Raw genomic sequence first — 15,091 nt, 5'->3', positions numbered from 1 at the left:
AACAATTTATGATTTTCTTAAAAACTTTCTCCCTTGGTCGTCTTGTCAGATTAAATTCCAGTGCGCTGGAGTTTCTTTGGGTTAAAAATGATTACATTTCTAGGGAGAAAAACAACTCTTTCCAAAGGGACAATTGATCCTCTTTATGGAACAGAGATAGAGAAGAGCAAAGAGACTGCCAGGAAGGTTAGGGGTTTAATTAAATCCCTCCAAAAGCCAATGGCAGGAAGTAAAACTCCATCTTGTCAGCACTACAGCAGACACATAGAGAGAACCATCTGTATTCCCATTTGATTGTTGCTCAGAGTGCATAAGAAATCCATTGGCTGTCTAGGCCCCTGGGTGCTTGTGAAAATCAAGAAAGCACCTCAATCCAAATCAAATCAACGAATAGTTGTGTGCCCACTGTTGTATGCATTCTATTACAAAAAAAAAAAAAGGAAAAAAGTCAGCCTGAAAAACCTACAGTGGCAAAGGACCTTAGAGCTCAACCAGATCCATTGTCTCATTTTACATATGAAGAAACTGAGGCTCAGAATTGAAGCTAATCGTCCAGCCGTAATGCTGATTAGTTGCAAATCCATCATGATACAGGATCATTGGAAAGTTGATTTAGAGCAGTAAAGGACCTTGGAAAAGACCTAATCCAACCCTTTCATTTAAAAATGAGAAAACTGGAACCTACAAAGGTAATATATCTTGATTAGGCATACAGCAATAGACCTATAATAATATCAGACCAGAGATTTAGAACTGGAAATGACTTTAGAAGTCATATCATTGAGCCCCCCCCATTTCTCAGATGAGAAAACTGAGGTCCAGAGAAGGGGAAGTGGCATTTGCCCAAGTCACACAGTCAGCAGCAGAGTTGGGATTTGAACATAGTCCCTCGGATTCCAGAGTTAGCATTCTTTGCAGTACACCTGACTGCCTCTATATCTTATAGTATTCTGTCAAAGGAAATTTCAAGGAAAAAATATTACTCTGTGGAAATATTTTTACCCTCAGTTCAAACTGTTCAATTCAACTCAATTCGAGAGACATTTATGAAGTGCCTACCTTCTGTTAGACTCCAGCTGTTCTAACCTTACCTAAGAGCAGGATTGGAACTGGAAAGAAAGAGAGACAAACAATGAAATAATCCAAGAACCTAATCACCTACCATATTAAGTTGCAAGCAAGAAGAAACAGAAATCAGTAAGTTGTTGCAGGCAGACCTAATGTGTCCATGCAGTAACCACTCCCTACCTACTCACCTGGACTCCAAAATTTATTTAAAGAACATAAAACTGAAGCTTCCAAAGATGAGAGGAATGAAAATGGGACTCATGGTTTATATTCTGGTATTTTTATTTATAAATGTGCACACATTATAACCTATAGCAAATTGCTTGCCTTCTCAAGAGGGTTGGGGAGGGGAGAGAATTTGGAACTCAAACTTTCTAAAAATGAATATTAAAAAGTATTTTTACACGTAATTGGGAAAAAATAAAATATTAATTTCATTTTAAAAACACACAGAGAATAGAAAGAAATTCAGAAGGAAACACAGACAAGCTGAGACCATTTTGAAAGTAACCTGTTGAAATTATATATACATATTTGTACATATATATATATATATATGCACATATGTATATATATACATATATACACATGTATAACTTTTTTATAAAAAACAAACCATGTGAAATAGGATTCTATATGAAACTGAATCTCTCTTTTGTGTTCTGCTGTAAATATGAAAACACTCTTTTTTTGGTATTTAAGTCTAGAACAGAAAAAAAGAAAAAATACAAACATGCACAAGCATACCCACATGTATATACATGCACATCCATAAGCTTACACTGACAGCAGCTCATCAGGGAAGTCGGTTATATGACCTGCCCAGTCTAAGGTATCTCATAAAAATGACTGGGGAGATTACACAATGCTATAAAACCCCTATCAGTCCCATTGTATGCAGATCCAAGGGTATAATATGATATTATGAACCTCCTGGGGATATTTCTGAGAGTTTGCTAAAGAATAATCATTTCTCATCACCAATTGATGGATTCTTAACCATTATTTGCTCTTCTATCTAGTAATTAGATGTCCATCAGCTGAAAGTGAATTACAGAGGGCTGTATTAACAGCCAATTATTGTGACAGTCAAATATATGACCAAGCTCTCCTGCTACATGATGGTGATAGAAAATTATTTGATAAGATCATAATGTGTACCTGACCCATTAAAACATATTACCAACATATAATTGTACATAACAGTTATATCCCTCTAAAGTTGCCCATAAATAAAGCTACATTCTCCCATTGACTTACCTTATGAAATTGTAGCTTTACTAACATGGGAAACATTTTGATGCCAAGTCGAAATGAAGTTTGCTTTTAAAAATGCATCAAATGTTTAAAAATCACATATATAAAGGAAAATGATTAGTTTGGGCAAAATACTTAGCAATAACAAGCACAGTACTGGTGAGTGTGAGTAGGATATAATACAAGCAAGAAATCAGTAAGAAGAAATAGTATACAGAAGTGCAAGGTCAAAAAAATGTGCTGGGCATAGGGCAAGATTGAGGAATAACTCAGCCTGTTTATTCTCTATGCTCCACTGGTATATTTGAAAAGTCAAGAAAAATCGAGGAAGGTCCACAGCATGGTGGATAGACCTACTATGGTGAATTTGTGGGAGGAATAGCAGGCATAGATGGGTTTTGACCTGTTTTCTTAGAAGATTTATCCAAGCAATGAGGTGAGAATTTTATTGGAGGCAAGTGGAAAAAGCCTTGGCCAAAGACCTCCATTCAAATTCTGCTTTTGATGCCCACTTGGCATGTGGCTTGGCCTCTCTGAGTTTACTCATATATAAAATTAAGGGTTTGGGCTCTTACAAATTCTTAACCTTTTTCATGTCATGGATTCCTCTGGTTGGCTGGTGAAGCCTATGGACACCTTCACGGAATGCTATTTTTCCCCAAGCACAATCAATTTATCAGCAAGGCTAGTAATTGACAATAAATGGGGCCAGTGGCCTCTCAATGACCAAAGTCTCCAAGTGAGGGTTAACAGGCTCTTTTATAGTAACTTACAAGATAACAAGGGAAAATATTGATCGATATAGGTGTGCCTTCTTCTAACTGGCTTACAAAGCAAAAAAAAAAAAAAGCCCTCTAAAATGTATAAAATAAAATACATAAGAAAACAAAAAAAAATCATATTGAAATAGTTATCAAAATATTTGGAACCAAAAGCTAAATCCCAGGTTAAAAACCTCTACTTGGATGGTTTCTGAAGTCCCTTCCAACCCCAGATCTATGATCCTATGAATATTTAATTAAAGTATTGACCGTCATAAAATACAAATGATATCTTGAAATTGAAAGGTAATATTACTTTAAAAACTGCATTGGGATAGGAAGACATAAGTTGTGGAGTGGCTCATGACTAGATTCCATCTTCAGAGAATGAATAGCTCTGTACCCTTCTGATCAGCAGGACATTTAAAACACTCCATACTAGAAAGCTAAAAGCCATTAGCCACAACTCTCATTTTTCTTACCTGTTGGATAATTAACCAAAAGTTTTTAAATGAGGCTTTTAGTAACAAAGGAAGTTCATTTTGTGAATCTCTTTGTTTAAAAAACCCCATGATAAAGTCAAATCTAAGTAATTGGAAAAACTTCAGTTGCTCATGGGTAGGCTGAGCTAATATAATGAAATGACAATTCTACCTAAATTAATTTAATTATTCAGTACCATACCAATCAAACTATCAAAAATTATTTTGTAGAACTAGAAAAAATAATAACAAAATTCATCTAGAAGAACAAAGGTCCAGAATATCAAAGAAACTAATGAAAAGAAATGCTAGGAAAGGTGGCCTAGCCATACCAGATATTAAATTGTATTATACAGCAGCAATCATCAAAACTGCTTGGTACTGGCTAAGAAATAGAGTAGTGGATCAGTGGAATAGTTTAGGTGTGCAAGACATAGTAATAAATGACTATAGTAATCTACTATTTGATAAACCCAAAGACCCCAGCTTCTGCGATAAGAACTCACTATTTCACAAAAACCGGGAAAACTCAAAAATAGTACGGCAGAAACTAGGCATAGACCAAAATATTACACTATATACCAAGATGAAGTCAAAATGGGTACATGATTTAGATATAAAGGCTAATACTATCAGCAAACTGGGAGAGCAAGGAATAGTTTACCTGTCTGCTTTATGGAGAACAGAAGAAGTTATGACCAAACAAAGGATAGAGAGGACTATGAAATGCAAAATGGATAATTTTGATTACATTAAATTGAAAAGTTTTTGCACAAACCAAAGCCAATGAAACAAGATTAGAAGGAAAGCAGAAAGCTGGGAAACAATTTTTACAGCCAGTGTCTTTGATAAAGGCCTCATTTTGAAACTATATATAGAACTGTGTCAAATTTATAAGAATACAAGTCATTTCCCAATTGAGAAATGGTCAAAGGATATGAGCAGGCAATTTTCAGATGAAGAAATTAGAGCTGTCTGTAGTCATATGAAAAAATTCTCTAAATCACTATTGATTAGAGAAATGCAAATCAAAACAACTTTGAGGTACCACATCATACCTATCAGATTGGCCAACATGACAAAACAGAAAAATGATAAATGTTGGAGAAGATGTGGGAAAATTGGAACACTAATGCGTTGTTGGTGGAGTTGTGAACTGATCCATCCATTCTGTAGAGCAATTTGAACTATGCACAAAGGTCTATAAAAATGTGCATAACCTTTGACCCAGTTAATAGCACTTCTATGTCTATATCACAAAGAAATCATAAAAATGAGAAAAGGATCCACATGTACAAAAGTATTTATAGCAGCTCTTTCTGTGGTGGCAAAGAATTGGAAGTTGAGAAAATGCCCGTCAATTGGAGAATGGCTGAACAAGTTGTGTTATATGAATGTAATGGAATACTATTGTGCTATAAGAAATGATATGCCAGCAGACTTCAGAAAAACCTGAAAAGGCTTGTATGGACTGATGCTCAGTGAAGTGAGCACAGCCAGGAGAACGTTGTGCACAGTACCAGACACATTGTGCAATGACTAACTTTGATAGACTTAGCTCTTCTCAGCAATGCAAGGATGTAAGACATCTCCAAAAGTCTCAAGATGGAAAATGCTATCCACATCCAGAGAAAGAACTACAGAATCTAAATGCAGATTGAAGCATATTATTTGCTCTTTTTGTTTCTTCTTTCTTGTGGTTCCTCCCATTGGTTCTAATTCTTCTTTACAGCATGACTAGTGTGAAAATATGTTTAACAGGAACGTTTATGTAGAGCCTATATTAGATTGCACACCATCTTGGGGAGGGAGTTGGGAAGGGAGGGGAAGAAAATTTAAAACTCAAAAGCTTATGGAAGTGAGTGTTGAAAAGTAAAAATAAATTATTTAAAAAAAAAACATGATAATAAAAAAGAAAAGAAAAAAAAATGTGCTATCCTTCCTCAAAGTGGGATTACATTGTTACATTGGTATGGATATTCTTCCCTCTAAGGCTAGTGCTCCATCAGTTACTGTACTCCATCCACTCAGTTATTTCAAGTTTCATGTTTTAGTCGGCTCCACAAGTATATGAAAGAATGAGCCTAGACAGGTAAGAGAACAATGACCTTGAACTCTGGATTTGGTCTTTGTGTCTTTACCACATCCATTTGTATATATTGAGATTCCAAAAGATTTGGAGTTGAGAAAGCAGAAAGGAAATAAGCATTCATATAGTACCTACTACCTGTCATGGCACCGTGGTAAGCACTTTCTACAAATGTCATTTTATTTTATATAGTATTTTATTTTATCTTTATAATGTCCCTGGGAAGTAGATGCTATTATGATCCCAATTTTATAGTTGAGGAAACTAAAGCAGAGGGAGGTTAAGTGAGTTGCCCAAGGTCATACAGCTAGTAATAGTCTGAGGCTGAATTTAAACTCAGATCTTCATAACTTTAGGCCCAGCACTTTATTCACTATGTCACCAGCTGTGTGTAACTCTCAGGATCCCAGGAGCCCAAAGCCCTTAGCAGAGTTAGGTGAGTACTCTTACATGGATGATATCAGGTGTACTCTAGCCTTTTGAGACTAAAATTGGAAGTTATACAGAATGCCCACCTTAAACTAAAGTGAGGTCAACAACTGAAACCTAAGCCCAATAACCAGGAAATTAAGTTTAAAAAGACAGAGTTAAGCCTTAGGGTACTAACTCCTTAGCTAGGAGGGTCTGAAAGCTTTCTTCCAAGTGGTTTGGCATTCTAGAAAGTAATCTTTAGTTTGAGATGAGAATCCTAAAGCCAAGATTGAAGGGAATAAGACTGGTCACTCCTCAAGAAAAAAAGCTCTAGCTGTGTGACCCTGGGCAAGTCACTTAACCCCAATTGCTGCCAAAAAGGAAAGAAAAAGAAAAGCTCAACCCCAAGGCTTTTGTAGGAATGTGGCTTTTTCTAAAGGGGTTATTAAAAAAAAAAACTTTGCTTTGAAGGACAAAAGCATGGCAGAGCCTCCTCACCTCATAAGAAAGAATAGTATTATAATCAAAGACTTTGGCTGAAATTGAAAATTGGAAGCAGAGAAACTCCTATCCACCTGCCCAGTGGCAGAGCCCAGCAGAGAAGTGACCAGCAGAGACTACGCATTTTGTGGGGGCACAGTGGATAAAGCTCCAGGCCTGGAGGCACAAAGATATGAGTTCAAATGTGACCTCAGACACTTATTAGCTGTATGACCCTGGGCAAGTCACTTGACCCTGTTTGCCTCACTTTTCTCATCCGTAAAATGAGGAAAAGGAAATGGCAAACCAATCCAGAGTCTTTGCCAAGGAAAACCTAAATGGGGTCATGAAGTATTGGACAGGACTGAAAATGATTGAACAATAACAACCACAAGGAGACCAGAGAGGAGCAGTCTTGCTGAGGTAGTATGATGCAACCACCAGAAGACACCAGCATCATTACAGCAAGAGACATACATGGTGGTGCACCAGATAGAACGCTAGAGGTGGAGTGAGAAAGACCTAAGTTCCAGCTCTGTGACACTGAGCAAGTCACTTAATCTGTTTGCCTCAGTTTCCTTATCAGTAAAATGGGGATAATAATAACCCCTACACATAAGATTCTTGTGAGGATCAAATGAGACAATGTTTTAGAGTGCTTAGCACAGTATCAGGCACATAGGAGGTACTATCTAAATGTCAGTGATCATTATTATTATTATTATTATTATTATTGCCACATATGTTCCCTTTCTGGGTGACTTTTCATGTCTCCCGATTACGCGAGTTTCCAGTGGTGTGCTTTTGTATATATGGTCCCTATGAACACCCCACTCTTCCGATACATAGGAGATGGATTTTATTAGAACTTTTCTTACTATGCCTTTTCATTAATTTTTTTTGCTTTGTAATTGTATCCTCTGCCTGATTATTAAAGGCAGACACATTAATGTAGGTTTATAGTTTTAGTGGATGTGCACTGATAGAGTAACCTAAGCCTGGAATAGCTTCCTCTAGAGACACACCTTGAGAGTTGGGGACGGGGAGGTGCCCTTTAAAATGAAAAAAAAAAAAAAGATCAGCTCCTCAATTTACTCTCTTTGAAAGGTTGAATTTCCATTTAGGTAGTTTTGTTTAAGAGCATTATGTCTGTCCCCAGCTGGAGGTAGCTTTTTTCTGGGGTTTTTTTCCCTTTCTATAATATGACAGCTGGATTTAAAAAAAAAAAAAACAAAGAACTAAATAAATAAAAACATAGATGAAGAGAGAACACCTTTGACTTAGAAGAGTGTAAGTTGTGTCTTTCCAAAGGAATTAATTCACAGCCTGAACTGGCTGGTTTAATCATATGCTACTGTGAATGAACATTTTATATTGAACTTTAAGTGTTTGTGTCCTGGACTAGGCCCTCAGCTGTAATAAACTTGGATATAAGATCGTTTGCATGCAATGCGTTAGTTTTCACCAGCACTTCTGTTGCTTTGAGGAACTTGTAATCAGCTATATGTCAACTGTCGGCCTAAGAGTGAACTCTTCAAACTCTCAAAGGCCAGGTAAATTGTCTCTTAAAAGAAAAAAAATCAAAAGAAAAAATATTTTAACTTTCTTTAACTGCTGGCCAGGAATAAGCAATAATTTGAATTCAGCCTTTCAAGTTTCATTTCTCCTTAAGGCTAAGGACATGTTTCTTAAGGTGGTACATCTGGTCTTTGACCAGTTTAAAGCAGGAACCAACAGCCAAGTAACCATAGTAACTCATATCTCCATAGTGATTAAAGGGTTTCACAGTAAGTTGAAAGAGATTTCAGATTTGGAGGGCACCAGAGACGCCTATGAGTACACCTCTCTGGTATATCCCCAAGTTCTCACCCAGCCTTTTCCTGTAAACCTACAGTAAGGCAGAACCTTCTTCTCCCAAAGCAAACCATTCTATTTTGGATAGATTGAATTCTTAGGACTTTTCCCCCAGTACATTAGGATATCCACTGCACCAATTTCTGTTCAAAGAGACCAAGCAGAATAAGTCTCGTTCTTCTTCAAAATGATAGCTATTCAATTACTTGAAGCCTGCTACAATTGTACCTTTTTATTTTTTATGTCAAACATTCTTGGCTCTTTAAACAAATTCTCCTATGGCATAATCTCAAGGTCCTTTCCTAGACTTGGTGCCCCTCACTGGACATGTTCTAGTTTACCAAAGCATTTTCTGCTAATGGGACACCCTCCACAAACACCACCCTCTACATGTGGTCTAACCAGACAGAGGTACTATAACTTCTCTAGAATTAAATACTATACTTTGTTTTGAACTCAAACTAGTGCCACATTAACTTTTGGTAGGTGACATCACACCATTCAATCCTAGTGAGTTTATAGTCCACTAAAATTCCAATTTATTATCTTATAGAGATAACAGATCTGTCTTTTATAGATACAAATGAACTGATGTTCATGATGTTGAGAACAATACCACTCCTCTCTTATATTTATAAAGTTATATTTTTCTTAATCTACTCCAGTCAGTAAGCATTTATTAAATTCTTACTGTATACCAGTCACTGTGCTTGCTCTTGAAATACACAGAAAGGAAAAAGACTCGTCCTGCCATTGAGGAACTCACAGTCTGATGGGTGAGGTAGCATGCGAATAACTAGGTACAAATAAGCTAAAGTAGCACTTGAACTGTTCACTTACTGCTTCTCATTCTTATTGTAGCGTCCAGGTTAATTTAATCGTAGCCATCAAGACCCATAAGTCAACCCACTATAGAATGAAATACTAGAGTAAGACTTTTGTGGTATTAAAAAAAAATGTTAATGAAATATGTTTCATGTAGAAAGTAAATGCCTGATCCATAGTGCTTTTTGGTTCTTTTGTTTCTGTTTTTTTTTTTTTTCCTTTCCTATAATCAGGGCAGCTAGGTGGCACAGTGGATAGAGTGTGGGGCCTGGAAATCAAGAAGATTCATCTTCCTGAGTTCAAATCTGGACTCAGACACTTACTAGCTATGTGACCCTTGGCAAACCACTTAACCCTATTTGCCTCAGTTTCCTCATCTGTAAAATGAGCTGGAGTAGGAAATAACAAATCACTCCAGTATCCCTGCCAAGAAAACCCCAAATGGGGTCACAAAGAGTCAGACATGATTGAACCACAATAACATAGTCATTATGTATTTCTTGTCTTCTCCAATAAATTGTAAATTTGTCCAAGGCAAGATCTATATCTTATGTTTCTTAGTACTCCCACCAATCACAACGCACATACTAGATGCTCAATAAATACTTGTTTGATTCTTCCCTACAACAATTTTGAGACCATACTCTTCCGATTACTTGCTATATAGCCTTAAGAAAGTCATGAAACCTCTGTTTAGATTTGATTTTTTTTATCTGTAAAATGGGGATAAAAATAACCCACATTTTCTACCTCACACACAAGGTTGTAAGAATACAATGACAATCTATGTAATAATAACAGTAACAGCTAGCATTTGCCTAGCATGTTAATGTTTGCAAAGCATTTTACATATGTTATCCCATTTATCTAAACCTCTAGGGCATATCATCAGTCTCATTTTCCTCGTCTACAAAACAAGGGGATTGGATGAAATGATTATTAGATTTAGAACAAGAAAGTATACGCCAGAACACTGAATCTATCTTTTCCATTTATAGATGAGGAAACTGAGACCAAGAGATCAAGTAATTTTCCTGAGATTTGCTGAGATTTGTTGGAATTTGCTGGGATTCTGGGCAAGTTTCTTTTTTCTACTACATTATATTCTAATATTCCATCCAATGATTTTGTACATGGAGGGCCAGAACAATGATGAAGGCAGATGAAATCAGCATAAAGATTTAAGAAATATTGGCTTGGAAAATGGACCTCACTACAGTGCAGTTGTACCAAATTTTATTAAGAATATAGAATTACAGCAAGCCTCCTTTGCTACAGTAGGAATACTGTATACATAGTATACAGAATTTCAGGGATTTTTAAAAAATTTTTTTGTTGTTATAAAGATATCTCTACTACTTGTCCTACTTGAAACATTTTTTTTAATTTCCAGTATTCCAATTTGTTTAAAAAATAGACTTTTCTTGAGATTATTTGAAGAAACAAATATGACATCCATCTACTTTCACTACATCCTTGATATTGCTGAAATCTTGATTAATAAATAAACTGCATATTGTGTATGATATATTTTGCAACTCAAGAAAAACTAGAATTGGAAAATGTGTATTAGTCCGTCAAATCTTTCCCAGTACAGCTAATTCCCAATTTACAAGCGTACTGTATTCCAGAAGTTTGTCTTTAAGAGGGCAGTCTGGAACTTGAAACCCATTTTGCTATAGAAATAATGCTATAAATCATAATTAGGTTCCAAGTTGTCATGATAAAAATCTTCCATGAAAAGAAAATAAGAAACAAAGTTCAAGTGTGATCATTTATTAGCAAGGCTAGCATTTGCCAATAAGTGAGATCCCAAAGCCCCTCAGTAGCCAGGGATGCATTAAAGTAGACAAAGTGATCTTTTATACAGTTGGTAAAAGTGTAGGCTATGCTTACATTTAGCCTGACTTATAGAAGGGGATGTCCAAGATTTAGGAAAATAGAGTTAAGCAACATTCTCTGGGAAGTCTAGTGTTAAGCAACTGGTGACTCAAGACAGAACAGGAAGAACATCTTCTAACTCCAAAGATTCATTCCTCCTTTCCTCTCATTTGGAGAAGAGTCTAGGCTGTAGTGAAGAAGAAGAAGAAGAAGAAGAAGAAGAAGAAGAAGAAGAAGAAGAAGAAGAAGAAGAAGAAGAAGAAGAAGAAGAAGAAGAAGAAGAAGAAGAAGAAGAAAAAGAAGAAGAAGAAGAAGAAGAAAGAAGTTGTTAAACTGATATTAAGAAGTCAAATTATTTTATAGACCTTAATGTAAAGTAATTAGACTGTCTTTTAAATCTAATTCCTAAGTACTGAGTCCAGTGAATAGATATAATTCTTGATCAATAATTAGTACAGAATAAAGTAGAGTATCATTTTTCAATTTCACAAAGTCCACACATTAAAACTTAAGTAACTAACAATAGTTTAATACCATAGGTTTGCAATTAAATTCAGCATAAAACAACATAAATGCATGCTAAACCAGAATATACAAGTAATTGAGTAAATAGTGGTAAGAACACTGGTCATGTAAATTAAAAGATATGGACTTGAGTTCTGGCACTATTTATTATCTGTATGATATTGAGCAAGTCACTTAAGTTCTCAGTTCTTCAATTACCTCATCTGTAAAATATGGAAAATATGCATAATAATTGTCCTGTTTACCTTATAAGGCATTCTACTTGCTGTACTTACGATTGTGAACATATGGCTGTAAGGGCCATGAAGTAAAAGTATTATAGAATTTAATTCAACAAATTTAATAGGGCAGCTAGGTGGCACAGTAGACAGAAGATGGGGCCTGGAGTCAGGAAGAACTGAGTTTAAATCTGGCCTCAGATACTTACTAGCTATGTGACCCTGGACAAGTCACACCCTGTTTGCCTCAGGTTCCTCATCTGTAAAAATAAGCTGGAGAAGGAAATGGCAAACCATTTCAGTATCTCTGATAACAAAAAATGAAGACAAAAAAGTGGTCACAAAGAGTTGATACGACTGAACAACAACAAATTTAATAAACGTCTATTTATATTAAATGTAGTTTTCAAAGGAAAACAGTTTTCATCAGAGGCAACCTTTAGAGATGTTTAGGCACATTCTGGAAGAGATTTTTGAGAAACTTTCAGGGACTTTAGAGGCTCATTGCACTGGTTTTTATATCTAATTACACTTCAAACCTATGGTTTTATAATAGTAAAGTGCATGGAAATGGATGCACATGAAAAACTAACGATGTGGAGTCAGAGAGTATGACTAATAAGTTCAAACAGTCATTTTATATGTGGAAATTCATTCACCAAATACAAATAGTTGTGAAGCAAGTTTAATTGTTTTCGTTGATATTTAAAGTTATTTCCTTTCTTTTTCCTTAATACAAAGTACGTGACTATTGTCGGCCATAACTAGTAATTTTTTGGCTATAAAAGAAACAAAAATAAGAGAAAGAGAGAGACAGACAGAGAAAGAGAGAGAGAGAGAGAGAGAGAGAGAGAGAGAGAGAGAGGAGAGGGAGAGGAGAGGGAGAGAGAGAGGGAGAGGGAGAGAGAGAGAGAGAAGATTTCTTCTTTTGTTTTATTTTGTAGTAGGGCAAAGAGGGAAAGGGGGAAAATCACAAAATGTCAGGACAGTAAAGAGCAATGGAAATATAAGATGTCAACATTGATGTTTCAAGGATCTTTCAGACTTGGGGTTAGAAAGCTTTCTTTGATGTCTGCCAATTCTTGATTAGCAACCTGCGGCTCTTCACAATAATTGTTATGGCCTCCCTTTAAACAAACCACTAAATCTGAGGGATTGCAGTTTTGTTTTTGTTTTTCCCTCAGTCTCCAAGATTGATTGTTAAAAAGAAGAGAAGTCGGGAGACAAGGAAAAAAAGAATCCATTTGGTGCTGTGGTTAGATGCTTCCTTCTCCTTCCACCCTTCATTCAACATCCCTCTCTTTGTTATATGTGGCTTTTAACATGCTTTCTGAGCTTTAAGCCTCCCTACATTTGTGAAAGAGATGCTTGTTAGAACTAATTAGCCTATGAATGAGTAAAGGGCACAGTGAATAGATCACCAAGTCTGGAGTCAAGAAGTCCCTGGGCAAGTCACTTAACCTTATTTACCTCAGTTTCCTCATCTATCAAACGAGCTAGAGAAGTGAAAGAAATGATTATTACTCTCTTACATTAATAACCAGTTATTAAATTAAGATTCCTCATTCAGAAACCATCCACTGTAGGTTATTCAGCCAGTCTCTAAAGGACATTGCTGATAGAGGAGATTGCTCAAATCCTCTGGATCAGAGTGGAGAACCTGCAACCTAGAGGCTACATGTGGTCCTCTAGGTCCTTGGGTGTGGCCTTTTAACTGAGTCCAAGTTTTACAGAATAAATCCTTTTATTAAAGGGATTTGTTCTGTGAAGGTTTTTTGTTGTTGTTTTTGTTGTTGTTTGTTGTTGTTGTTGTTTTGTTTTGTTTTCCCAAAGGCTTTTTTAAGCATTCAGTGTTCTCCAGGGGTGAGGTCTTTGGTTTCCTAGAGTTTCCTGACCTCATTTTATTACTTATTTGCTAGCCATATTTAATAAATTGATTATTAATTACCCAGAAACTATGTCTCTCAGACTTTTCACTCATCATAGAAGGAAATGGCAAATAAATCCAGTATCTTTGCCAAGAAAACCCCAAATGTGATCAGAATCAGACATGACTGAAATGACTGAACAATAACAACAATGTGAATGAGTGAAGGGCAGCATATGGGGAAAGTATAATGTGTGTAAAATCTTTCAGAGGTAAAAGAAAGGAAATACTCCAGGAAAGGCTATGAATCAAACAGGTTTTACTCAGGTGCTGCCAGAAGTCCAGGTCAGCTTGGTTGGAAATGGAGAACAGGGAAGAAGGAAGGAGAAGTAGTATGCTCCATCATTCATACTTTATTTTTAGGACATTTAAAAATCAGAGGGCCTGTCTATTGTATTGTCTAGTATTCAGGTAGATTGCTACTGAAGTCGAGCCCCAGAGGGTTCACAGAGACACATAATACTTCAATAGCATAATGTAATGAAGTAGAGACTACTTAGAAAATTAAGCTTGCATCAATAGCTATCATTTAAGCATTTTGATTACATGGTTATTTACTTATACATGGGGCAGTCACAGAATTAACTGGATATCTGGTCACACAGATAGCTATAGATGAGCCTCCATAGTTGAGCATATGCATATATGAAAAGCTCAATGTGATCAAACCCAATTCCAGATAGTGGCATTCTTCGTTGCTAGAGAAACTGTTCTATTGCTATTCACTACTGAGACTGAAAAGGGAAAGTGATTGACAGCGCTACTTTTCACATTTGGTTTTAAGTAGGAGGTACTGTGTTGCAGTGAAGGAACACTGAATTTTTATCCAGAGGACCTGGATGAGCTCTGTCGCATAAGGTTTATATGACCTTGATGTGAGGATTGACCTATTGATAGGCCCCAATTGACATAAGTGACTCCACGTTTGACCACTGATTAACCTGCCTATATGCTGGGAAGTTCCTGTGTGCCCAGCAGTTGGCTTGGTCATCTATATTTAGGGTGGGAAAACAACGTTGGCAAACCAATCACTTATCAAACTTCATCTAATCTAGATAGGTAAGTTTAGAAAACTACTAATCTCAGTGTCCTTGTGGTTGAAAAGGAGGCAGGTAGAGGGTATCACGGTTCAGACCATCCACCAATTGACTTTTCCTAAGGTCCCCCTCATTGGACAACTAGATGGCATGGTAGATAGAATGTCAGGCATGGAGTCAGGAAGACTTACCTTCCTGAGTTCAAATCTAGCCTCAGGCACTTACTAGCTGTGTGATCCTGGACTGGGCAAGTCATTTAACCCTGTTTGCCTCAGT

This window comes from Phascolarctos cinereus, unplaced genomic scaffold, assembly GCF_003287225.1.
Source record: "Phascolarctos cinereus isolate Bilbo 61053 unplaced genomic scaffold, phaCin_HiC Scaffold_726;HRSCAF=1367, whole genome shotgun sequence".
Taxonomy (NCBI): Eukaryota; Metazoa; Chordata; class Mammalia; order Diprotodontia; family Phascolarctidae; genus Phascolarctos; species Phascolarctos cinereus.
The sequence above is the reverse complement of the archived record's forward strand: the minus strand, read 5'-3'. Positions refer to the sequence as shown.